Source organism: Oryzias latipes, chromosome 24 (assembly GCF_053564925.1).
Source record: "Oryzias latipes strain Hd-rR chromosome 24, Olatipes_Hd-rR_3.1".
Taxonomy (NCBI): domain Eukaryota; kingdom Metazoa; phylum Chordata; class Actinopteri; order Beloniformes; family Adrianichthyidae; genus Oryzias; species Oryzias latipes.
The window spans coordinates 1577738-1603505 of NC_136260.1; the positions used below are offsets into that span (position 1 = coordinate 1577738).

Genomic DNA, 25768 nt, shown 5'->3' on the forward strand with positions numbered 1-25768 from the left:
GGAAAGAACCCAAAGGACTGACCTCCCATTAACACACACCTGAGGACTTTTAAGTAAGTGGATTGAACCACTAATGATACAATGGGGGGGGGGGGGTTTAAGACAAAACACAACACAAGCAGAACAGAGAAACCCATTCCCTCCCCCATGGAGTCCAGGTAATGGTAGAACCCTTTTTGAAAGCCGCTCCATTTGGCACCATCTCTTGGCCACCTCAAGCCGGTACAGCTCCACATGAAAACTCAAACAAAGAATCAATATACACAAATAATCATAGCAAAAAAATACACAACTACAAATGAAAAGTGTACACTTCACCTTAATAATAATCTTGTGTGACTGCAGTCATCACACTCCCCTCCCCTTCAGGACTCTGGTCAGGACGGCGGGACAGGTAATCCGCGATGCAGTTAATCTTGCCAGGAACATGGCGGATGGTAAAGCAGAAAGGCTGCATTGAGAGGTACCACCTGGTAATCCTTCCGTTTGAATCCTTCATCTTGTTGAGCCACTGAAGAGCCTTATGGTCCGTTTCCAGTATAAATTCCCGTCCCAGCAAGTAATATCTGAGGGAGTCCAAAGCCCATTTTATGGCCAGAGTCTCTTTCTCTACCGTAGAATAACGGACTTCTCTCGGCAACAACTTCCGACTGACGTATGCCACTGGGTGCCGCTCCTCAGATGTTCCCTGCAGAAGAACAGCTCCCAACCCTCTCTCTGAGGCATCAGTTTGCAAGACAAATGGTTTTTCAAAGTCTGGACTATACAAAACCGGGCTCTCACTGAGGGATTTTTGAAGGTCTTTAAATGCCGTCACTGCATCTTCTGTCCATTTGATGTTGTTTGGACACTTTGCACCAGTCATATCTGTAAGAGGGGCTGCCCTGGTAGAAAAATGGGGGATAAAACGTTGATAAAACCCTGCCATACCCAAAAATGACCTCAGTTCTTTTCTGGTCTGTGGTAATGGGCATGCCTCGATGGCAGAGACCTTGTTTACCTGAGGTTTTATCATCCCATTCCCAATGACATACCCCAAATACTGAGTCTCCGCTTTAGCAAAGTCACATTTGGAGGGGTTGACTGTCAGGCCAGCAGACTGCAAACGCTCTAGAACACATTCCAGATGATTCATGTGTTCCTCCAAGTATCACTATAGACAATTATGTCATCCAAATAGGCTGCTGTAAAGTTGGAGATGTCATACAGCACCTTATCCATCAGCCTCTGAAACGTTGCAGGAGCACCATGGAGTCCAAAGGGCATGACAGTGAACTGGAACAAACCCACAGGTGTCCGGAAAGCAGTTAGTTCTCTGCATCGTTCAGCAAGGGGGACCTGCCAATACCCTTTGCAGAGATCTATAGTTGAAAGGTATTTTGCTTTTCCCAGCCGTTCCACTAGGTCATCAATCCTAGGAGTGGGGTAGGAATCAAATTTTGAGTTTGCATTTAAATACCTGAAATCAATGCAGAACCTCATGCTTCCATCCTTTTTTGGAACCAGGACCACTGGGTGGCACCAGTCACTCTTTGAGGGTTCAATAATCCCAAGGGACAACATTAGGTCAACCTCCTCCTTCAGTGGGATCAGCAACCTCTCTGGGATTCTGTAACTCAAACGTCTCACTGATGCTCCTTCCTTTAATACAATGTCATGGGAGACAATATTCGTCCTCCCTGGATTTTCTTGAAACACTTTTGAATTGGTCAGTGCTCTCACCTGAAGTTGTTTTTCCTGAGGCAGGTGGCTGAGATCCAAGTCCACTGAGGTGGTCACTGGTAGATACTGTTCTTCCCCATCTTCCTCCTCCTGCACCCCTCTAATTAACAGAGCAATCTTTGTGGGCCTTTACACCCACTCCTTAAGAAGGTTGACATGCAACACCCTGTTGGAACGGGGTTGCCCAGGGGTTGCCACTCTGTATGTTGATGGTCCCAGCTTCTGCTGAACCTCAAATGGACCCTGCCACTTTGCAAGTAATTTGCTGCCTTCGCTTGGCAACAGTACCAGGACCCTTTGCCCAGGATTAAAAGACCTCTGCCGGGCTGATTTGTCATACCACCCCTTCTGATACTGCTGAGCTTCTAACATATGAGAGTGGGCTAGCTCTCTCATCCGTTCCAAACGTTCCCTCATCTGTAGAACATACGAAAGCAGGTTAACAGAGTGTTCCTTATTTTCACCTCCCCATGTCTCCTTTAACAGTGACAAAGGGCCTCTCACTTCATGACCATAAAGTAGTTCAAAAGGAGAAAACCCAGTTGATGCCTGTGGTACCTCCCTATAAGCAAAAAGGAGATATGGTAGCCACTGGTCCCAATTACTGCCTGTTTCATCGACAAACTTTCTTAGCATTTGTTTCAAGGTTTGATTGAACCTTTCCGTAAGGCCATCTGTCTGTGGGTGATATGGTGTTGTTCTTAACCTTTTAATACCCAGCAACTTGTAGACTTGTTTCAGCAGGTTTGACATGAAGTTGCTTCCACGATCCGTCAAGATCTCCAGGGGAAAACCAACTCTAGAAAACAATTGCACAAGGGAGGAAGCAACTGATTTCGCCTTTATGGACTTCAGCGGAAACACATCTGGATATTTTGTGGCGTAATCCGTGATAACAAGCATGTAGCGGTTGCCTGCTTTGCTTTTTTCAAGAGGGCCGACAATGTCCATCCCCAACCGCTCAAATGGAGTGTTTATAATTGGTAAAGGTTGAAGTGGAGCTCTGGGAGGGGTTTTGATAGAAGACTTCTGGCACTGAGGGCAACTTTTACAAAACAATGCAACATCAGAGTGCAAGCCAGGCCAAAAAAAATGCTTTTTAATTCGAGAAGTGGTTTTGTGTTTCCCAAAATGGCCGGCCCATGGGATCGAGTGGCCCAAGGTCAACACCAAATCCTTCACTGCCTGTGGTGCAACTAACTGAGTTTGGGACCCCTGCTTACGATAGAGCATGCCCTGGTTCAAAAAAAAGGTTTCAGCAGCGCAGAGGTCTGATCCAGTCTCAGGTGTTCCTTCCACTGCTCTCTGAAAAAAAGGTGCCAATGTTGGATCGTCACGTTGCAGGTCTACAAAATCCACAGGAATCTTAAAACCCAAAGGTGGTTCAGGGTCTGGGGTGGATTTTTTATGCAACGCAGAGTGGCACAGTTTTTCACACCTCTTCTGTCTGCGTGACTTACGAGATTTCCCGGGTGCATTTTCCATGTCAGCATGAAAGAATGGCAGCGCCTGGAGAGCTGAATTGGGTTCCTCCAACATCTTAGCCTGAGCTCGTGTCACTGCAACATTTCATTCACGATTAGCTCTCAGAAGATCAAATAGGACAGGGAGATCCCGTCCGAGTACAACTGGATATGGAAGATCAACTAACACACCCACATTTAGGAGATAAGTCTGATCATGCACTTTGATGTATAAATCAGCTGTTGGATATGGTTTTACATCTCCATGCATACAAAAAACAGGGATGGTTCTGTCAGTACAAATAACACTTGAAGAGACGTACTGTTTACGTACAAAAGTCTGATCACTTCCTGAATCCATCAGTGCTGTCAGAGTTCTGCCATTAACATCAACTGATGCTAGTTTTACATTGGTTCCATTTTCTGGCCTTGTACAGTTGCATGGCACCACACACATCTGTGTAATTTTGGCTGAATTTTGTGGACAGTTAGGTTTGGTGTGACCCTCCATCCCACAGAGATAACAAATCAGTTTTCTGGCAGAAAGGTTTGAAGGTTTATTAGCCAACTGACTCCTTTGAGATTTGCCCCCACTCGGAGCTGGTCTTTGTTCAATTGACTTATCTTTTGGTCCCACTGAAATGTAGCTCCATGGTTGTCCACTTTTACGGGCGGCCACAAAAACCTCTGCAAGGGTCGCAGCCTCTGCAGCTGATTTAGGGTCATGCTCCTTGATCCAAACCTGCAACTCAGGTGACAACATTCTCAAATATTGCTCTAAGATGATGATGATGATTTCTCCAATTTCTTGTGTTGTTTTACCCTGGGGCTGGATCCACTTTACATAAAGCTCTTTTAATCTTGCATAAAGTTCCTTGGGACTTTCATCCAAGTTAACATCCAAGGAGCGGAACCTTTGCCTATACGTTTCAGGGTTCACATTATATTTACAGAGAATGGCAGTCTTTACTTTATCATATTCGGAGGAGTCCTCAACATCCATGTGTACGTATGCACTTCTAGCTTTGCCCGTAAGTAGAGGTATTAAATGAAACACCCAATCCACTTTCTGCCATCGACAAGCTGCTGCAATACGCTCAAAGGTTGTCAAAAAATGTTCAATATCATCCTCGTCTGTCAGCCTTTCCATTCTGGGTTCATAGAAGTGTGACTGACCTGATGGGGCATTCATGAGGTTGCTGCCAGAGCCACTTTGGGTGAGAGAACCCACCTCCGAAGGTTCCAAGTCTGGTGGTTCAGATTGATTTAACCTGGAATCAGGAGCAGGTGTGGTGCGTGCTTGTACTTCTACCTGAAGAAGCTGGAACTGATGTTGAAGCGCTCTAAATCTTTGTTCCTGGCGTGTCTGCTCCTCTTTCTGTTTAGCTTCCCGGGCTTCCTGCTGTCCCATATGAGCACGGAGAAGAGACATCATATCCATAATTGTTGGTTCCTTACCTAGGCCCTCAGTGCAGTCTGTCCCTCCAGAAGCTCCATTTTCTTTTTCCTCCAGGGTTTGTGCCTAAGAATCCATCCGCTGGTTTGCTCCATCTCCTCTTGAAGCTTTGCCACTTCTCATGGTTCTTTGCATGGGTGCTTGGGGAAAAGGGGAATGAATAAATAACCTGAGCTCTTGACCAACTGATCCCACTTCTGACACCAATGTGATGGATCAGACAAACACGGCCAAGAGCACAGATATTTAGTCCAAAAATAAATTCTTTTTAATGTCAAGGATCCCACTGAACAAACATAGTTTTAAAAGGGCCCATAAAAGAGGTGAACAAACTTGCAACTTAGGAAAGAACCCAAAGGACTGACCTCCCATTAACACACACCTGAGGACTTTTAAGTAAGTGGATTGAACCACTAATGATACAATGGGGGGGGGGGGGGGGGGGGGGGGGGGGGTTAAGACAAAACACAACACAAGCAGAACAGAGAAACCCATTCCCTCCCCCATGGAGTCCAGGTAATGGTAGAACCCTTTTTGAAAGCCGCTCCATTTGGCACCATCTCTTGGCCACCTCAAGCCGGTACAGCTCCACATGAAAACTCAAACAAAGAATCAATATACACAAATAATCATAGCAAAAAAATACACACAACTACAAATGAAAAGTGTACACTTCACCTTAATAATAATCTTGTGTGACTGCAGTCATCACAGGGTCATGTGCATTTTAGGTCTGTTAGCAGCAGGGGATTATGGGAGTTGGTCTCCTGATCTGATTAGGGCTCAGCAGGAGCGTTTCTGTTTACCCACGTTTCTTTTCATATGGCAGTTTTGTTGTTCCACCTTAGTTTATTCTTCCTGCTATGTTTGTTTCTTTATGTTGCACCGTGAGTGTGGGAGGGGGAGAGGTTGTTGACTCCAGTGCAATGTTCAATATGGTGCGTGTTCAAAATAAATGGGCTTGTTGTGCCAGAGAAGAGGCTTCGCTCTCAGCTTCTCTTTCTGCCTCCTCCTCTCTAAGACCGTTCGGTGTCGTGTGGTGGATGGGACACGGACAGTTCTCCATAGCAGCCAGTTGTTTGACAGCTCAACTATTTGGTCAGCTTGGCTCCCGTTTTTCCCGTTGCAAGTGACGTACCTGCTGGGCGTTACAATATTTATTCTACATATTCTACAGCATTGGAAAACGTTAAGAATGTTTGTTTCTTGTTTTTCCTCCCACAGAAACCATATTAAAACAAAAAATATATTTCTCTCCCCCATCTTTTAAAATTTTTAAACATTGGGAGCCAGGGAGCCACTAGGGCAGCGCTAAAGAGCCGCATGCGGCTCCTGAGCCGCGGGTTGCCGACCCCCGGTCTAGTGGGTCTACATGACCCAACTCCCAATGTTAAAGTGCCTAGGATAGCACAAGGGGTACATGGGTTAAGGTGTTGGAAGCTTTCTTCTGAACTCCAGGACCATTTCTTGGTCTTCTGCACATTCAGCTGCAGCTGATTATTCCTGCTCCAGTCCACAAAGTCCTCCACAAGCTGCCTGTACCCCCCCCCCCCCCCCCCCCCCATTTATGCAGGCCACAATGGCTGCATCATCTGAAAACTTCTGATACATGGTCGGTTGAGGTATTATGGCAGAAGTCAGACGTATATAGCGTGACCAGGGCAAGAGACAAAACAGTTTCTTTCAGTGCCCCGACACTGCAGCTGAGGGTATTTGATATGGAACATATTGCAGCCTGTTGGTTAAGAAGTCCATGATCCAGGACATGGATCACATGCCGAGGAGGGGGGAGGAGAGATATCGTGATTAAAAAATGAAGGAGCAGCCTGACCGACTGGACCGACATCAGCTGACTAAAGGGTAGGAGCAGGCAGTGACGAGAGACCAGTGATGGGTTTGGTGCAGATCGGGCTGATATTGGAAACAGTGGGAATGACAGGTGTACCGTTAAACCTGTTAGAATAGGTTTTCAGGTCATCGGCTTTTTCAGTGCTTCCCCTAACCACACCAGTCACCTTTTTGCACCTTGTGATTGTTTTCATCCCTGACCACACTTCCTTGATGTTTTCTTTCAATTTCAATTTTTGTCTTCATTTTTCTCATCTCATGCCTCATTCCAACCTTTGATTTGATGCTCTCTTCTTTTCATTGAGAATCCTCTTTATCCCTCGAGTGATTCAGGGTTTATTATTAGCAAAACAGTGTCCTTTCTTTGTTGGTACAATAATGCAGAAGTTCATGTTATCGGTTATGCACTGAGTTGCTCCCTAAATGTCCTCTCCGTAATGCTTCCAGAACAATCCCTGAGCTCCTCCTCCGCTTCAGGTGTCCCCCTCCTCACTGTTCGTGTTGTTGCAAGTTGCCTCTTCACAAAGGATGTGTAGGTAGGCTTTAAGGAAACCAGGACGTGGTCTGATTTGCAGAGAGGGGGAAGAGGCGTGGCTTGATATGCATCTTTGATGTTGACGTAAAACAAATCAATAGTACTATCACCACCAGTGGGAGAGGATAAAAATTGATGAACAGATGATAGCGTGGAATCCAGGGTGACATGATTAAAGTCCCCTGAGATGACCACGAGTGCCTCTGGGTGCCAGGTTTGGAGCTCTGCCACTGTGTTGATCATGACAGCTGTTTTCATGTGTGCTCTTGGAGGGATGTAAACACAGACAGCTGAGGCATCCCAAGGTAGGAAATACGGACAGATGCTAACGGCGAAAAGCTCACAGTCTCTGCAGCATATATTCTTTTTATGATAAAGTGTCCAGGCTTACGCCACCTATTGTTGATGGAAAATTTGAGGCCACCTCCTTTGCTTTTCCTGCTGCAGTGTTAATGTTCACGCTCCGGCGTCTTTGTCAGCTTGTACCAACGAGAAGGTGGGTAGCACCACATTGATATCAGGTGTGTTCGCTGTTAGCCAAGTCTCTGTCAGCATAAATAAGTAGCACTTTCTGTAGTTCCTTTGACTCCCAACAGACGCAAAGAGTTAATCTGTTTTATTTGGTAAGGCGTTTACATCGTCCATAATCACCGAGGGAGCTGGTGGCTTGTATCTCCGGCTGCGTTCCTTTTTGACGAGAGTCTTTAATTTTAAATTTGCGCCGGCTCTGGTCCCTCTGTATCTCCTTCTCAACTCTTTGGGAATGTCATGCCTCAGTCCAACCTTACTTTTCTTCAGAGCCAGTAGTTCAGTTCTCTCGTAAACAATCTTGTGGGGTTTGGAGTCCCCCCATTCACACTCAGAGTCACACAAAGCAGCAGATCGGCAGCACGTCTCTGGCAGCGGTGCCATTTTTCTTAATTAGTAAAATCACATAGCAGAAGATGAAAAATTGTGATCTGGAAAAGCAAATTTAAACAGATTTAAAAATTCAAAAGGAGTCAATATTAAGGAGGTCTGGGGGTGGGAGTTCCAGAGTTGGGGAGGCGAGCGGCTGAAGGCACGGCTCCCCATTGTGACCATGTGGGCCGGAGGGACAGAAAGCTGAAGGGAAGAAGAAGACCGGAGACAGCGAGGGAAAGTGTTAATATGGAGGAGATTAGGAGGAGGAGATAACTCATCTCTTATGTCAGTGTAAATGCTGTACATGTGACAATAAAAGCTATTCATTCATTAGAAAGATAAGAGGGAGCCAGCTTATGGAGGGCTTTGAATGTATAGAAAAGTTTGAATTGAATCCTGAAAGCTACTAGAAGCCAGTGCAGCTGCTGGAGAATGGGAGTGATGTGATGGAAGGAAGGAGTTCTGGTGATGATGCAGGCCGCTGAATTCTGGACCAACTGAAGTTTATTTAGAGTTTTTTTGGGACGACCAGAGAGAAGTGCATTGCAACAGTCAAGGCGAGAAGTGACCAGACTATGAACTAAAACGGAGCGGTGATGGAGGGGCGGAGACAATTAATGTTGTGTAGATGAAAGTAGGCAGAGAGAGTAATGCTATTGATGTGAGACTGAAAGGATAATGGACTGTCAAGGATGACACCCAGACTCTTTACCTGAGGGGAGGGAAAAACTGGAGAAGAATCAAGGGAAAGTGTCAAATTGGAAACTTTAGAAAAATATATCAATTTATACAATTAAACATTTAGTTTATTCCAAATATATTGGTCATTTTTAGAAATGACCAAGATATTTATTTCCAAACTAAACATTTAAGCTTTGTAAGTAAATATTTTTTTTAAAAAGGAATTTAAGTACATTGATTATTTTGCTTTTTAACTAAATATTTAGTTTGGAGCTAAACGTTTAACTCTTAACTCAGAGTTTCTCAATATTTTTTGAGTCAATGTGCACTTTTTCCTTGACAAAATCCTGCGGCTCACTAGAATCCAAAAATATATATATTAAAAAAAGGAGTCTCCACAGTCCACAGTTTTTTCAGGATAGGTCCAGTTAGTTGTTTTTCCTTCCAGTTTATTAACAAGCAGTTTTATGTAACCTCACAAAAATCAAATGAGAACAATAATATGTTTCTAAACAGTGATTGATTGATTTATTATTTTATATGATTTTATGATGCGTGAAAAATTTTACACAAAAAGAACAACATTTTGTGCATGTTTATTTGTTTTTCTTTTCTCATAATCACAAAGGTAATTTTACCAAAAAAAAAATTTTTCTTTTTGGGTGAATAAATTGTTTCAATTTAGTTGAAATATGTCTGTTGGCCACTTAACCTTGCAGAGTGGGTCTAAACAAAACGAAGAACACAAACAGTTTGGCCTTAGATGGAACTTTATCATCAATGACAATTAAAATAGAAGGCCTTGGGCCTCGTGTCAAGTGGGAGCTATCCACTGAAATTCTCAAAGCTTAAAAAAAGGTCACATGTCATTACTACTTAGGTTTGCATTGTGTCTTGTTTTAGTATGTAGTTTACTTAGTTTCTCATGTTATTATGGTGAATCATCTGTGTTGTTCTCTAAAATTTCATTTTTTTATTACTTTTCAGTTCATCTTTTTTTTATTATCTCATGGTGCTTTCTTTACACTTTCATAAAACCACACTTGACTCATCTTACGACTTGCCGACACACAGAGTGACTTCTTTTTCTGAGTCTCACTCAAAGCTTTTATAAAAAGTTGGCAGCCCTGCGATCATAAAACACAAATTAAAAAGTGCTTATTCTCCATATGATAGCAGGCGGAGCTCATTGAAAAATGCAAGACTACTAAAACAGAACAGCTCTTTCCATTTCAAAGAACAGCCCCCATGCCCACTTCCCGGGACGTGGGACGGGACGTGCCATTTTGTGAGAACCTGCTCGGTTTCGTGGGTTGGGAGGGGCTGGTGCTCAGAGTGCAGGTTTTTAGAGAAAAACTCAGAAATGCATGAATGGATCAAAATACCACTTTGGGTTTCTTTTCGTGAGCAATGAACATTATAATTAACTTAAAAGCTCAAAAAATGGAGTTTGCATGGTTCAGGCCCTTTAAGGATAAAAAAAGGCAGCAAAACAAGCCCTCAGTGGCAGCTTTTAGAAGAAAAGGGAAGGAAGAGGAAAAACGGGCTCAAAGCAGAGGATTGTCTGTCTTATTTACATGATATAGCATGACAATTCTACACTTGTACAAATTTATACACGATGTCTTCCCAAAACTGTTTATATATTTAATCAACTAAAATGTTATGCTGCGTCAACAAATTCTACAATTCATTTATTGTCCAGATGCATTTAGAACATTTATGCAGCCACAAGAGGCGCTAGCTTCTGCAGAGGAGCCGTTATAATAGATTTTAGACCTTTTCTGATGTATTTTTTCTTATTTATTAAATAAACAATGCACATCATGTGAACAATATCGTGCTCTACTCGAAAGGTTTAAGTAACCACACAAGAGGGACAAACTATTCTGAATTGGATATAAGTTGCTGAATATTTGAAACAAATATTCATTCATTCAATCATCTTCTTCCGTTTGTTCCTTTCGGGGTCACAGGGCTGCTGGAGCCTATCCCGGCCACTTATGGGCAAAGTCAGGGGGCACCATGCACAGTTCACCAGTCTGTCGCAGGGCCACAATCATACACCCACGCACACTCACACCTATGGACAATTTAGATTAACCAATTAATCCCTGAAGCATGTTTGTGGACGGTGGGAGGAAACCCACACATGCAGGGGAGAACATGCAAACTCCACACAGAAAGGTCCCCCATTGATGTTCTGGTTCAGGGGCCTCATTTATAAACGTTGCGTACGCACAAAAGAAGGCGTACGCCACTCTCAACGCAATAGTTGAGATTTATAAAAAGCAAACTTGACGGGAAAATGTGCGGTCCTCCACGCAAGCTCTGACCCAGGCGTACGCACAAAAACGGGTGAAATGAGAAACGGCGACACCGTCGGCAGATGGAAGAAACAGGTGAAAGTGACAATCCTGCCTCTCAGAAATAACATGAAGACTTCACAAAGCAAGTCTTACAATTAACAGCTACACCAACACCCGTTTGATCGATCAGCAGTGAAACAAACGAAAATTACAACAGAAATTCAAATGAACACTTATTTGGAAAAAGAAAAGTGAAATTTGTTCTGCAATATTGGCATGTTGTGCAATTCATCCTCATAAATAATATAGTTAACAGAACGAAATAATGTACAAAACTGATATTCTTGTCAATGTGTCCGTCTGGCGGAGCAGATATAGGTGCAGGCGTGCGGACGGACGGACGGACGTACTAATTATCCACTGGGGAAAGTTGTTTTCATAGTAAAACATTTCTTCATAAGCTATGGAATTATGGTATTCATGCATATGCCTTTAGTTTGTTTTATTTTTGATAAAACAATGTATGGCGTATGTCTCAACCATTCAGAAAGCAACAAGAAATTACATTTGCTGATCAATTTCCCATTTCCACGTTGATTATTACCGACATCTGTAGCTTGTCAGATGTAATTAAATGGAGGGAAATAAAATGCCCCATCACAATGCGTAATGACGCACAATGGCTGATCTTACGCTCTTAGAAGATGTGGCAAATGGAAGAATTCGGAGTGAACGCATCTTTAGACAGCAAGAAGACGTGCTGGCAAATGAGGACGAGTGACTTATGAGCCGGTTCTGACTTCCTCCAGCCGTCCTGTTGGACCTCTGCGGGCTTTTGGGCCCGGCGTTACAGAAGAGCACTCGGAGGAACCACGCGTGTCACCCGGTGCATCTGGCGCTCCGGTCCCCCCGGCGCATGCATCTGGCGCTCTGGTGTCCCCCCCCCCCCGATGGAGCGCTGTAGCCTCACAACCTCGAATGGTTGTGAGGCTACAGCATTTACGGCGTCCGCCACCGTTTGCCGCTCACGTGCCTTTTTGGCATTAGTAATGCCCACACTGTTCCCTCCAAACAACGTTTTATCCTCTTTTCCACCTCGCCAACGATAACTTCTACGTCACATTGAGTGAAGTCACGTTTTTTTGATTTCCTCTCTGTGTTTGCCATGGTTCCGCAATCAATGAATATTCATTTGTGGGCGTTTCACGGACTATTTATGGACAAATATGGGCGTGTCATGAAGCCGCAAAAAGCTGCGCTGCATTTAGAATCGGTTGTGATTTATTAAGGGAAAGATGCGTAGGATGTGCGTGCGCACGGTTTTATAAATCCGAATATTTCTTTGCGTACGCACGTCCTATGTTTCATCCGTACGCCATTTCTGACGCAAATCCTACGCAAAGCTTTATAAATGAGGCCCCAGGTCCCCCAGCCAGGACTTCAACCGGGGGCCTTCTCTGAAACAAAAAAAAGAAAAATTGTAATTAATTTTTTCCCAATTTATTTTGAAAAAAATGTCTCTTTGGTAATTGTTTGAAAATCTATATATTTATTTTGTTTAACCCTTGTGCTATTGTGACAGACAGGGCTGTGGGTGGTAGTTTGTCCCTCATGGTGTTCCATAGATGAACATTCATGGCCAGCACCTGTCTGTTGAGCTGTGATTGGCTCACAAGGCTGATAAATAGCAGCAGTGGGAGTTCCATCTAGGTGCTGGTTTCCTGGTTTGGCCTTGGTGGGTGAGCTTGACATGTGGACCTTTTTTACTAAAGCTTTTAATCATTTGAGTCCTTTTAAAGTTTTTAAGCATTTGAGTTTGCAAGATTTTAAACTCTATTCATATTAACAGGTGGTGGCATGAGTTCTGACCCTGGGGCATGAGAGGTAAAATAAGGGTTTGCAAAACATGTGTTTGTCCCAGGGGAGAACTAACTTATTTTTCTTTTTCCAGCAGAGTTGCCACTGCTGTTTTGCTTGTAGTGTTTTTAGTCATTGTTTTTAATGTTTTAATCAAGCTTGACGCCCTTGCTTTTATCCATTTTTAAACTGCTTTGTGCTAATTTTTAGTATCTTGGTGTCTGGACCTGGCTGAAGGTGGCTGCCTCCTCTTATCCTTATGGTAGCTGGTGGGTGCCATATATAGTACTGTGTAAGGGGGACTCCCCTGTTTTCAGCCCATAAATTGGTGGTGACCTGCTCAGGTGCACCTCTTCTGTTTTGTATTTTCTTTTAATCACTGTTTGGGTTGTGGTGTGTTTTTGTGTGCATTTGGGCCCTGAGCAGGTGCTCCTGGTGAGAGTTGGATCAGAGACCTTCCTTTGGTGGAGTTTGTGGCTACCCGCCGGTGCAGTGGGGCTGAGGTGATCTTGGAGGCAGCCGCCCTCATGCAGTGTTGGAGTGCAGTCCAACTGTCCGAGTCCATTTTAACTTTCTCTTTTATGGAATCTGTGTCAAGTTTTTAATTAATTATGTTTTTAACCTATCAAATCCAGTCTCCATTTGGGTTACAAATGTAAGAGGGCGTTCGGTCACACTATCTTAGATGACACCCCCCCCCCCCCCCCCTTTACATTGAGGTGTTCTCCCTACCATGACAAAGGTGGAAAGATTTCATGTAATCCATGGACACCAGTGAAGATCACAAATCATTGAAGAAAAAAGGTTTAGTGCACTGTCTAGTGGGTCTAGATGACCCAACTCCCAATGTTAAAGTACCTAGGACAGCACAAGGCTTACTTAAAACAAATAAATAAAATAATAAAATTCCAATTCATTATAAAATATCAGTGACTGTTTTGTGCAGTCATGCAGCGAAAAATAGCACAACTGTAAGTGAAATGCAAATTCAAAACGTAGATCCAGGTAAGTTAGTAGAAAGGGGCAGGTGCTTGAACAGGTCAGTCAATGGTTTGATCCCTTCTCCCCCGAGTCAACTGTCGTGTCCTTGGGGAAGACACTCCACCCTCCCTGCCTCAGTGTGGCAAAAGAAATAAACATTCAATCAGTTTTTATTACTTTATTGTTTTTTTAATTATATCTTTTCGGTTTAGATCGCTATTTGTTACGTGGTGCAAACATTTGTTTTAACAAGCCAGTGCAGTAATATAGAACATTTAGGCTATATGACCGGAACTTATTTTTTAGGTGTGCATTATCACTGTGGATTACCACTTTTTAATCCATACCCAGCAGCCAATCAGAATCACGCCTGCTTGCCCTGTTATTTCTCTTAGTAGATTCAGGATTCTTAATTTTCATTTCACCACAGGGATAAAACCAAATTTGTATCTCTGGTCCCGGGCCACCTGTTTACAGTGAAAGATAGGAAGAGATATATCAATGTGATATATTATGATTTCTATTGAATATTGCACAGAAGAGAATATATAACAGTATTGCACAAGTCCCATGATTATTGAGTTCAGCAGTCTGACTGCTTTTGGGAAGAAACTGTTCCTCGGTCTGGTGGTCCTGCTCTTTATGCTCCGCAGTCTCCTGCCAGAGGGGAGCAGGGAGAACAGAGGGTATGAGGGGTGATTGGGTTCTTCTAGGATGCGGGAGGCTCGTTTCTTGCATCTGGTATCGTAGATGTCAGTGGTAGTCTGCAGGCTGCAGCCCACAGTCCTCTGTGCAGCTGTAACCCTTGTGCTATCCTAGGCACTTTAACATTGGGAGTTGGGTCATCTAGACCCACTAGACAGTGCGCTGAACCTTTTTTCTTTTATGATCTTCACTGGTGTCCATGGATTGCATGAAATCTTTCCGCCTTTATCCACTTTTGTCATGGTAGGGAGAACACGTCAATGGTCATCTTGACCCCGTAGCATAGCACAAGGCTTAACCACTCGTTGCAGGGCTTTTCTCTCTGCCACAGAGCAGCTGCCGTGCCACACCGTGATGCAGGAGGTCAGGACACTCTCCACCACACACCTGTAGAAGGAGGTCAGGTCTGCGATCCCCATCCCAGCGCGCCTGAGCCTCCTCAAGAAATAGAGGCGCTGACGTCCCTTTTTTACCAGGCAGGAAGTGTTGGTTCTCCAGATAAGGTCGTTGGAGATGTGCAAGTATCCGTGGTGGAAGCTATAAACCACTTCCACCACAGCCCCTCCGATGTGAATGGGGAGAGGGGGGCATCTGTCCTCCTTGGTGTTCTTCACGTTGATGCAGAGGTTGTTGTCTCTGCACCAGCCCTCCAGATGTTCCACCTCCTGCCTGTAGTCGGATTCATCGTTGTTGGTGATGCATCCACCCACAGCTGTGTCATCCGCAAACCTTATGATCAGACAGCAGGGGTGACTCGCCGTGCAGTAGTGCGTGAGCCGGGTGAACGGGGGGGGGCTTAGCATACAACCCTGGGGGGAGCCCGTGCTGAGGGTGATCGGGCAATCGGGAAATAGCAAGATCATTTTTTACCTAGGGCGGTGTGCAGCTCATGGCCAAACCTGCATCTTCCCAATTGTTAGTTTTACTCTGTTTTCAATCATGCTAACAAACCTATGAAGTTGATATTCTGTAAAGGGTAGCAATTCAATTTATTCTGAAGCCACCCGAGCATTGACAGCAGGCATGTGGTCTGCTGCCACTTCATGAGATGATACTCTGCCTCCAAGGCAGACTAAGAGTAGCTTTTGTCCATTTCACAAACATGCTTGGGCTCAGTGAGAGCCTAAAGGAAAGAATAGGGTCCTTAATTTGTATTACCTCAGATATATTCTCAAAGCCCTGCATATAGTTCTTTAAACCTACTCTAAGTTTGTGCACTTCATTCATCTTTTGTTATCACAGACAGCATAATAACTGGCCACTCTCTGGAACATGATGTGTGATTGCCCTCTGGTGGTACTGGTTTGCTAAATATTTTTTTATTGACCATTTATGTGCAGGGATTGTAAATGTCACTGACTAACTATAAAAAAAGCCAAACTTTATTTTGAAATGTATATACTACTAAACAGAGACAACTCTGAAAAAAAACTCTTTGTTTTTGTAATGTTTACAACTGTGACCTCAGCATTTTTGCTTGCATGCGAAAGATGGCAACGCATGGTAGTGCAGTGGCCTTTCATGCTGCCAGCTTCAAGCCTCTTTTTAGTACTTTTTCAGTTGGTTTTGGGGTCAGCTTCAAACCTTCTGCTTTTATTAACAAGTGCACAAAGATGGGAGGAGTGATGCTGTAGTATCGCAAGACCCGACGGAATTCCTACCACAACAATCACAGAAACCAATGAAACGGGTTTACACCTCAGCAGCAGTGATCCATGAGATGCTTGGCTATAAGAGCAACCATGGAAAACAATACCAGATGAAGTACTATAAAAAAGCAATTGCCTAAGAGATACAGCCAGATACCAATACTTAATGGACTGGAAACTGCAAAACATTGCACTTATGGACCCCACAAGTAAGTTTTTTTTATTTTGATTTGATTTGAAATAGTTTATTTCAAGCAATCAAATAAGAATAATACACAAAAACATTACAATCGGCCGGTCTACATTCATACAATGACATATCAAACTTAGGATAATTAGACATATTAATAAGTATTGCTTGAAAGAGAGTGGAAGGAAGCGAACTCATATGATCCCACCCCTGTTCTACCGTAACCATTTTATTGGAATTCGGAACTTTTTTAAGTTTATGGTGAGTTCAAAAGGACACATCAAGTCAGGGTGCATGACTTTTTTTCAGTTTATGGTCAGTTCATATGGGCCCCTCAAGACAGGGCCGGAACTTTTTTTCTTTTTTAGCTTATGGTGGAGTCATATGGACCCCACAGGACAAGGCAGAGACCTTTTTTTATTTTTATTTTTTTGTTTATGGGAGTTCATATGTACAACAGACTTTTAGGGCCACCAAAAAGAGACGCTGGGTCCAGACGGCTGCTCAGCTGCAGCATTGTAACCACTGGCCCCGCTGGAACACCCAGCAACTAAAATAAAATTGTTCTATATTCGTCGGCAGCCGTCCGTCTCGAGAGACGATGGTGTAGCTCCTTGTTGAATCTACCTGCACCGCCGAGAGTGGCTGTGCAGTCCAATTCTGGAATGGCAGTCCCTGCCACACTTTGTACAGGTGAAGGATGATGGCTCTTGCAGCTGCTGCTGCCGCTGCTTCCTCCTAGTTCTTTTCTGTACAGCATTCTCGTTCCGCTTGGCCTCTGCATCTGTTGTACCCTGCCTAACTGCAAGTCTCCAAATGGGGCGATCGTCTGCTTGACTTTCCCATGTGTTGGGGTCAATGGAGCACCACCTCATATCCTTCGTGCAGACGTCTTTGAAGCGCAGCTTTGGATGCCCTCTTGTTCTACAGCCTTTAGCTAGCTCGCCGTAGAGGAGGTCTTTAGGAATGCGGCCTGCGTCCATTCTCATGACATGGCCAAGCCACCTCAGACGTCTCTCACCAAGTGCTGCGTGTATGCTGTTCATGTTGGCTCGTTCCAGCACCTCGATGTTTGGGACATTGTCCTGCCACTTGATCCGCAGCACGCGCCGCAAGCACCTCAAGTGAAAGGTGTTGAGCCTCTTCTCATGCCTTGCTTAGGTGGTCCACGTTTCGCTGCCATAGAGGAGAGTACAGAGCACGCAGGCTTGGTAGACGTGCAATCTGGTCTTCTCAGTGAGGCTGGAATTATTCCACACTCACTGGATCAGTTTGGCCATGACTGCAGCTGCCTTTGCGATTCTGCTGTTGATCTCCGAGTCGATGGACAGCGAACTGGAGATCATGGACCCGAGGCAGGGGAAGTTCTCCACAACGTCCAGGATGTGTCCGTCAATGGCGATTGTTGGAGGAGTTTCAGTGCCCTGGGCCATGACGTTGGTTTTGTTCAGACTGATGGTAAGTCCAAACTCCTTGCAGGCGTGGGAGAGGCAACTGACGAGCTGCTGAAGGCCGCCTTCAGAGTGTGATGTCAAGGCTGCGTCATCAGCAAAGAGCAACTCACGGATGAGTACTTCTTTGACTTTAGTCTTGGCACGAAGACGGGCTAAGCTATAGAGCTTGCCATCCGACCTGGTGTGGATGTAGACACCCTCACTACAGTCCCTGAAGGCATATTGAAGGAGCATGGAGAAGAATATGCCGAAGAGTGTAGGCGCGAGGACACAGCCCTGCTTTACTCCACTCCTAACGGAGAAGGCCTTAGATGTTGCACCATTGTAGCAGACCGTACTGTGCATGTTCTCATGGAAGGACATGACCACTGCAAGCAGGTGTGGGGGGTATCCGATCTTTCGCAGCAAACTGAAGAGTCCGCTTCGACTGACCAAATCGAATGCCTTTGTGAGGTCGATGAAAGCGATGTAGAGTGGCATGTTCTGCTCCTGGCACTTCTCCTGCAGCTGGCGTAGGGAGAAGATCATGTCTAAAGTTGATCGGCCAGTCCTGAAGCCACACTGGGACTCTGAGTAAACGGGGGAGGCAAGGGCCTGCAGGCGGACTAGGGCGACATGGGCGAACACTTTGCTGAGGAGAGAAATGCCCCGGTAGTTGTTGCAGTCGCTCCTGTCCCCTTTGTTTTTGTACAAAGTAATGTTATTGGCGTCTCGCATGTCCTGGGGGATGTAGCCCTGATCCCAGCAGAGGCAGAGGAGGTCATAGAGTGGATGAAGCAGGACTGATTTCCCACTCTTTAGGACCTCTGGAGGGATTCCGTCGCTCCCAGGTGCCTTCCCACAGGCAAGGCCGTCGATGGCTTTGCTGAGTTCTTCCAAAGTAGGTGGGTTGTCTAGCTGCTCCATGGCTGGCAGGTCTGGGATGGAATTGAGAGCTGCATCAGTTACTATGTTTTGTGTTTCATACAGCTCAAGATAGTGCTCTATCCATCGCTCCATCTGCTTATCCTGGTCGATGATCTACTGGCCCGTTTTGGACTTGAGGGGGGCGGTCTTGCAGAGGGTTGGGCCTATTGCCTTCTTAATGCCCTCGTACATTCCTCTTGCATTGCCTGACTCTGCAGCTGACTGTATAATGCTGCAGAGGTTCAGCCAGTAAGTGTTGGTGCACTGGCGGGCGGTCTGCTTGCTGCTTTGTTCCTGGCAGTCTGTAAGGCTTGTAGTGTACTTGGGCTGGGATTTGGCCTTGAAAGCCAGAAGGGCTTTTCCCTTTGCCTCGGTCACAAGCTCCATTTCCTCCCAGTGGGCCTCGTACCAGTCAGCGTTTTTCCTCTCTTTCTTCCCATAGGCAGTGATGGCAGAGTTGTATACAGCATCGCGGAGGTGGAGCCACCTGGAATCAATGGTGCCATCTGCTGCCACTCCCTCGCTGAGGGAGTTTTCCAGCCTGCTGTTGAATTGCTGAGTTTTCGTATGGTTGCTGGAGCAACTGGTGTTGATGCGCGGCCGACCTCTCTTCTTTGAGTGGTGCAACCTCTTCGGCCTTATGTGCACCTTGCTTGCCACAAGGGCATGATCCGTGTCACAGTCTGCGCTGTGGTAACTGCGGGTGAGGAGGACGCTGCCAATGTCCGCTCTGCTGGTGAGAACTAGATCAAGCTGATGCCAGTGGCGTGAACGCGGGTGCCTCCATGACACTTGATGGATCTCTTTGCATTTAAAAAAAGTGTTGGTCACACACAGGCTGTGGTAGCAAGAAAACTCCAGTAGTCTCTGGCCATTCTCATTGATCTTCCCCCTCCCATAGCTTCCGAGGCAGGTGGGCCAGGCCCCTTGGTCAGCTCCAACTCTTGCATTGAAGTCTCCTAGAAGGTAAAGGCCTTCAGTGCTGGGAATCCTGGATATCGCTTCTTCCAGGGCCTGGTAGAAATGATCTTTCTCCTCGGGAGTGGAGCAGAGGGTTGGTGCGTACACACTGAGAATGCTGACTGGGCCAGAGGACGTTGACAGTCGAAGTGTGAGAATTCTTTCTGTTCCTGCAGTGGGGGACTCAGTGTAGCTGACAAGCGTGTTCTTCACCGCGAAGCCAACACCTTGCTGCCTGGGTTGGTCTGGAGATTTCCCCTGCCAGTAGAAGGTGTAGTTTGCTTCTCTGATGTTGCCGTTGCCAGCCAACCGTGTCTCCTGTAAGGCAGCAATGTCGATGTTTAGTCGCAAGAGTTCTCTATCGATGACAGTTGTCTTCCTTGCATCATTGATCTGCTGGAGGTCTGCTGTGAGTCCGGGACACATGGTCCTGACGTTCCAACTAGCAAAATGAAGAGCTGGAGGCTTCTTTCTTAGTGCTTTGGGATTGCCTGGTGCAAGTGTTTATTGGCCCACTTTTCGAGAGGCACCTCTCTAATCCCCATGCACCCAGTGGGGCAGGTAGGCCATGGCGAGACATGCACCTTACTGGCTGGGGGCTGCCCAGCTTGAGGCGGTAGCTGTCCAATAAGGCACAATGACCTCTCCCACCATCAAAGGAGACCCCTGGCGTTCATTTCCTTCGCCAATCGGACGAGCTTATAACCGGTATCTGGCCCCTTTCCGTGTTGTGTCGCCATCTTTCGATGGCGCTGGAGTGTCCTCTCCAGTGGAGCTACTGAGCCTGGGCAGGGTGAAATGGAGGGATAGCTGTTGCCCATGCAGCAGTCCCCCCCTCTCCGCGAAACTAAAGGGTCCAAGGGAAAGACAGAGTCAGTACAGCTTGGCTCCAGCTGCGCCGCAGGAGTTGCCGGTATTGACGATACGATGTCAGACCGCCTTTGGGACTCTGGCTCTTCTGTCAGGGTTTACTCCCTTAGCCTTCCCTGAGAGGGTATACCGCAAGGCAGCGGAGGTTTGTAATCAGAGTTTCCTTCTCCTAGGTGAGCTACCGTCCAAGGTTTGCGAGCCCCACCTGCCCGAAGCAGCTTGTTTTGAGGCGCCAGCAGGCCGCCTTTGCCCCTTCCCCTGTCAGTAAAAACGGTTTCGCCGGGCTTAGTAGCAAAGCCACACGAGAAGGCCAGGAGCTGGACTGGGTTGTCAGAGGCTATATGAGACGCACACAATGGGAGCTTTTTATAGGGAGTGGGTGCTTATCCCCACTACCACCCCCGGTTGTAACAACATTGAAACCAAATATATAACCAAAATGTTCTATATTAATAAACTGTAATTGTGTAGCCTGCATACATGTGACTTGACTGCATTCATTTTAATTATTTCTCTCACCTGTGTCACCCGGTGCATCTGGCGCGTCGGTGTCCCCCTCCGCCTCAGTCACCACTCCACTTAATAGGGATTCCCCAATAATTGCTGCCAGTCTCTCATCAAGAGGGGTCAGCTCCGGTGTCCCCTTTCCCCCACCCGTGGCGGACACACTCTGGCGATGCAGCGCTAGACGTCTTTTCACCTCGACTTTGATGTCCGACCATTTCTTCTTCTTTTTTATTTCGGCCACGGTCCGAGGTTGTGAGGCTACAGCATTTATGGCGTCTGCCACTGTTTGCCACTCAAGTGCCTTTTTGGCATTAGTAATGCCCACACTGTGCCCTCCAAACAACACTTTTCTCCTCTTTTCCACCTCGCCAACGATAACTTCTACCTCACAGTGAGTGAAGTTAAGTTTTTTTGATTTCCTCTCGGTGTTTGCCATGGTTTCGCAATCAATGAATATTCATTTGTGGGCATTTCATGGACTATTTATGGGCAACTATGGGCGTGTCATGAAGCCGCAAAAGCTGCCCTGCATTTAGAAGTGGTTGTGATTTATTAAGGGAAAGATGCGTAGGATGTGCGTGCGCATGGTCTTATAAATCCGAATATTTCTGCGCGTATGCACGTCCTATGTTTCATCTGTACGCCACTTCTGACGCAAATCCTACGCAAAGTTTTATAAATGAGGCCCCATAACTCTACGCCTATGTGATGCTTCCGTCTTAGGAGGAGCACTTTTTTTTGGCATTTCCAACGTTCTAATGCTAATATAACAGACTATTTTCATTCCTCTTTATTGTTATATGTTGAAACAGGACGTTTCATCTGGAGGAGGGGGCGTATGTAACACTGTTTACTTCCGCACTGGTGTTGGGATGACAGGTTCATGACGTAAGGTGACAAATCAACTTCAGGATTTGTGAATGAAAAGGAGAATAAAGGCAGCAGCGGTCCTCTACACCCATACGTGTCTCTGAGCTCCTTATTTTACATATGAAACTCCACTTTACCGACACCGAACCCCGGAAAGCCGGCTACACTGAAAATAATCTGATTTTGAGTCGACAAAAGTTTCAGAATCTCTTTGTTTTTGCTATCATGGTAGGTGTCATATTGACCCCAAAGACAGGGTGTGGAACTTTTTTTTTCTTTTTGTTAGCGTCATAGGGACCCCAAAATGCAGGGCGTGGAACTAAATTTCTTTTTAACTGAATGGTGGGTTCATACGATTCCTACAAGACTTGTTGAGGAAGTTCTTTTTGCTTTTTTTGGGGGGTATTCTGGTGGTTTGGATCCCCAAAAAATTCTACGCCCTGTCTTTTGTGGTCTATATGACCCCACCATGACACAAAAACAGGGCGTGAAACTTTGAACTTTTCTTTTAGTTTGGAACTTTTTTTTTGTAGTTTATGGTGGATTAATATGGACCCAAAAAGGCAGGTAGTGAAACTTTTATTTTTTTTTTACTTCATGGTGGATTCATATGGACCCCAAATGGCTGAGCGTGGAACTTTTTTTTTTGAAACTGAAACAATGTCCAAACATAAAAGAATTTAAGTATAAACACAGACAAATGATCATTGATAAATATGTACAAATACAAAACAATACAGAACATCAGCATTTGTAAATCTGCATGCTTATGAAATAAGATTGTGTCATTTAGTTGTGTGCTTTTGGAAATGAGAATTACATGTGCAGCTGTAACCGAATATCCACTTGGGTAGAGCACTGGAATTTGATGGTGGGTGTACTGGGTTCAGTTGGGAAAGTAATGACTTAAGGTAGAGGGGGTGAGAAAACGATTTTTCTTCTTCTCGCTACCTTTTCGACTTTTATTGTTTATAAAATTTTGTCTTACATATCTTTGTCTTTGTCTTGACAGGGCGAGGGATGTTTTATATCATTTTCTTGTTTTGTACAATTTTGTCTTGTTTTGTCTTATGTTGTTATTCTACACTTGTTTTCACTTGTCCAAAAATATTTTTGGGTTTGAACTCATGGTGGGGTCATATGGACCCCAAAGACAGGTCATGACATTTTTTTTTGTTTTAGTTTTTTTTTCTTTTCTAACTGTATGGTGAGGTTTCGTGTTCCCCAAAGACAGGGCGTGAGATTTCTGTTTTTTGCTGTCATGGTGGGGTCATATGGGCCTCAAACACAGGACATTGAACTTTTTTCTTTAGGTTTATGGTAGCATCGTAGTTTATGGTGGGGTAATATGGATCCCAGAGACAGGGCGTCTAACTTTTCTTTTCTTTTTTTTTAGTTTTCGGTGAGGTCATCTGGACCCAAAAAGGCAGGGTGTGGAACTTGTTTGGTTTTTTTTACTTTATTTTTGGGTCATATGAACCCTATATAGAGGGAATAGACCTCATTTTCCAACATATTTGTTGGGGTCAGATGGACCCCAAAGACGGGGCCTGGAACATTTAACCCTTGTGCTATCTCAGATGACCCCCCCCCCCCCCCCCTTCCATTGACGTGTTCTCCCTACCATGACAAAGCTGGATAAAGGTGGAAAGATTTCATGTAATCCATGGACACCAGTGAAGATCACAAATCATTGAAGAAAAAAGGTTCAGAGCTCTGTCTAGTGGGTCTAGATGACCCAACTCCCAATGTTAAAGTGCCTAGGATAGCACAAGGGTTCCATGTTGTAGTTTATGGTCTGGTCATATGAACCCAAAAGGTTAGGTAGTGGAACTTTTTTTTTACTTCAACAATACCATTTTTTACAACAATATCAGATTAATACTAGACATGATTGATTATAATGAACATATTAGAGATGATAGTTTTATCTTATTTGTTGACTTTTACAAGGCATTTGACACAATTACTCATAATTTTATGACTCAACTTATTAAAGAATTTGGATTTGGTAAAAGATTTTTAAAAGCGATTGAGGTTCTATACCAGTGGTCACCAACCCCGTGTCCGCGGGCGCCCAATTTTTTTTTTTTTTTTTTTAATTGAAGAAAGTATTCAACAAACAATCACGGCATGTCTGTCAATGACAACAATATCAATTCTGAGATAAAGGTGGTCAAAAAAAACAAATATGAAAACAAATATAACTTCAAAAAATTACCAATACAAATAAGGGTCTGTTACAAAATTTGAAATAGATCAAATAAATTACACAACGTCTGGGCATTCTTATGATTCATGTAATGTAAAGTTTTAGAGAATAGGTTGATACGGTTGAGTAATCCATTAATGTGAGGTTTCACCTTTAACCCTTGTGCTATCCAAGGCACTTTAACATTGGGAGCTGGGTCCTCTAGACCCACTAGACCAGACATGTCAAACTCAGGCCCGCGGGCTAATTTTGGCCCGTACTACGATTTATATTTGGCCCGCGAGATGATTTCAAATATGTATTACATCTGGCCTGACGGCCCGTTATACAGCTTACATACCGCTGATACTAAAATTCCCACAATTCTGTCCTGGCGCGTCAGACTCCAGAGCGCGAAAACGCCCCCACCTCTTGTGTTGATGCTCATTAGCAAACCTGCTACGAAGCACACGCTCAAATCCAGCCCTAAGGAAGAATGGCCAAATGAAAAATAGAAAACAGAAGCTTTCAAGACAGATGGGAGACAGACTACATGTTCATCGTGGTAAAGGACAAACCTATCTGTCTTGTATGTGGCGCCAACGTGTCTGTCTCAAAAGAATATAATGTTTCTAATCACTCCTAACACAAGTATAAGGATCTGAATGCAAATGAGAGACTAAAGAAGGTGGAAGAGATGAAAAAAAGGTCTGATGTCACGGCAAACTATGTTCCCCAAAGCAAAATCCCAAAGTGAGGCTGCAGTAAAGGCTAGTTTTATTGTGGCGCAGGAGATCACCAAATCAGCCCAGCCCTTTAATGAGGGAGAGTTTGTAAAAATGTGCATGGTCAAAATTTGTGAGGTCGGTTGCCCGGAAAAAAAACAGGCATTTATAAATGTAAGCCTGAGCAGAAATACTGTAGCCGAGCGTGCATGTGAACTTGCCACCAATCTAAAAGAACAGCTGATGAGAAAGGGAGAAGATTTTGTTGCATACTCACTTGCTGTGGACAAGAGCAGCGACACCTCCGATACAGCCCAGCTGTCAAGTTTTATTCGTGGAGTGGACTAGAATCTTTGCGTTACAGGGGAACTTTTAGAACTAAAATCCATGCATGGCACAACGACAGGAAAACACGTCTTTGAGGAGGTATCCAAATGTGTCGTGAAATGAAGCTGCCTTGGGATAAGCTTGTGGGACTGACCACTGATGGAGCACCCGCAATGTGTGGTCAAAAGAGTGGGTTGGTCGGCAGGATGTGAGAGAAGATGCGGGAAAAGCAGGCAGGCGAGCTTACAGTTTACCACTGCATCATACACCAAGAGGCCTTGTGTGGCAAAGCCTTGAAAATGGATCACATTATGAACACTGTAACGCAAATAGTCAACTTCATAGAAGCAAAAGGTTTGAATCACCGTCAGTTCAAGTCTTTCCTAGGGGAGTTGGGTGCAGACCATAGTGACATGCCCCATCACACAGAGGTGAGGTGGCTGAGCCGAGGAAAAGTTGTTTTGAGCTGCGTGAGGAAATTTGTCTTTTCATGGAAAGCAAAGGGAAAGACACAACAGAGCTCAGGGATGAAAAGTTTCAATGTGAGTTTGCATTTCTATGTGACATCATGAATCATCTCGACGCGCTCAATCTGCAGCTTCAGGGGCGCGTGCACGTCATCACAGACATGTACAACGCCGTGAGGGCTTTTAGAACCA

At 44.9% G+C, this 25768-nt stretch overlaps 2 long non-coding RNA genes across 2 annotated transcripts in view; one reads left to right on the plus strand and one right to left on the minus strand.

Moving 5' to 3' along the window:
• LOC144990184 (uncharacterized) overlaps nt 1–25768 on the minus strand; it is a 572443-nt gene that overhangs the window by 480447 nt on the left and 66228 nt on the right. The gene's annotated exons all lie outside the window — the stretch shown is intronic.
• Nucleotides 12440–13404, plus strand: LOC111947086 (uncharacterized). Its single transcript, XR_013654170.1, has 2 exons — nt 12440–12801; nt 12985–13404. It is a non-coding gene; the product is annotated as an uncharacterized LOC111947086 (long non-coding RNA).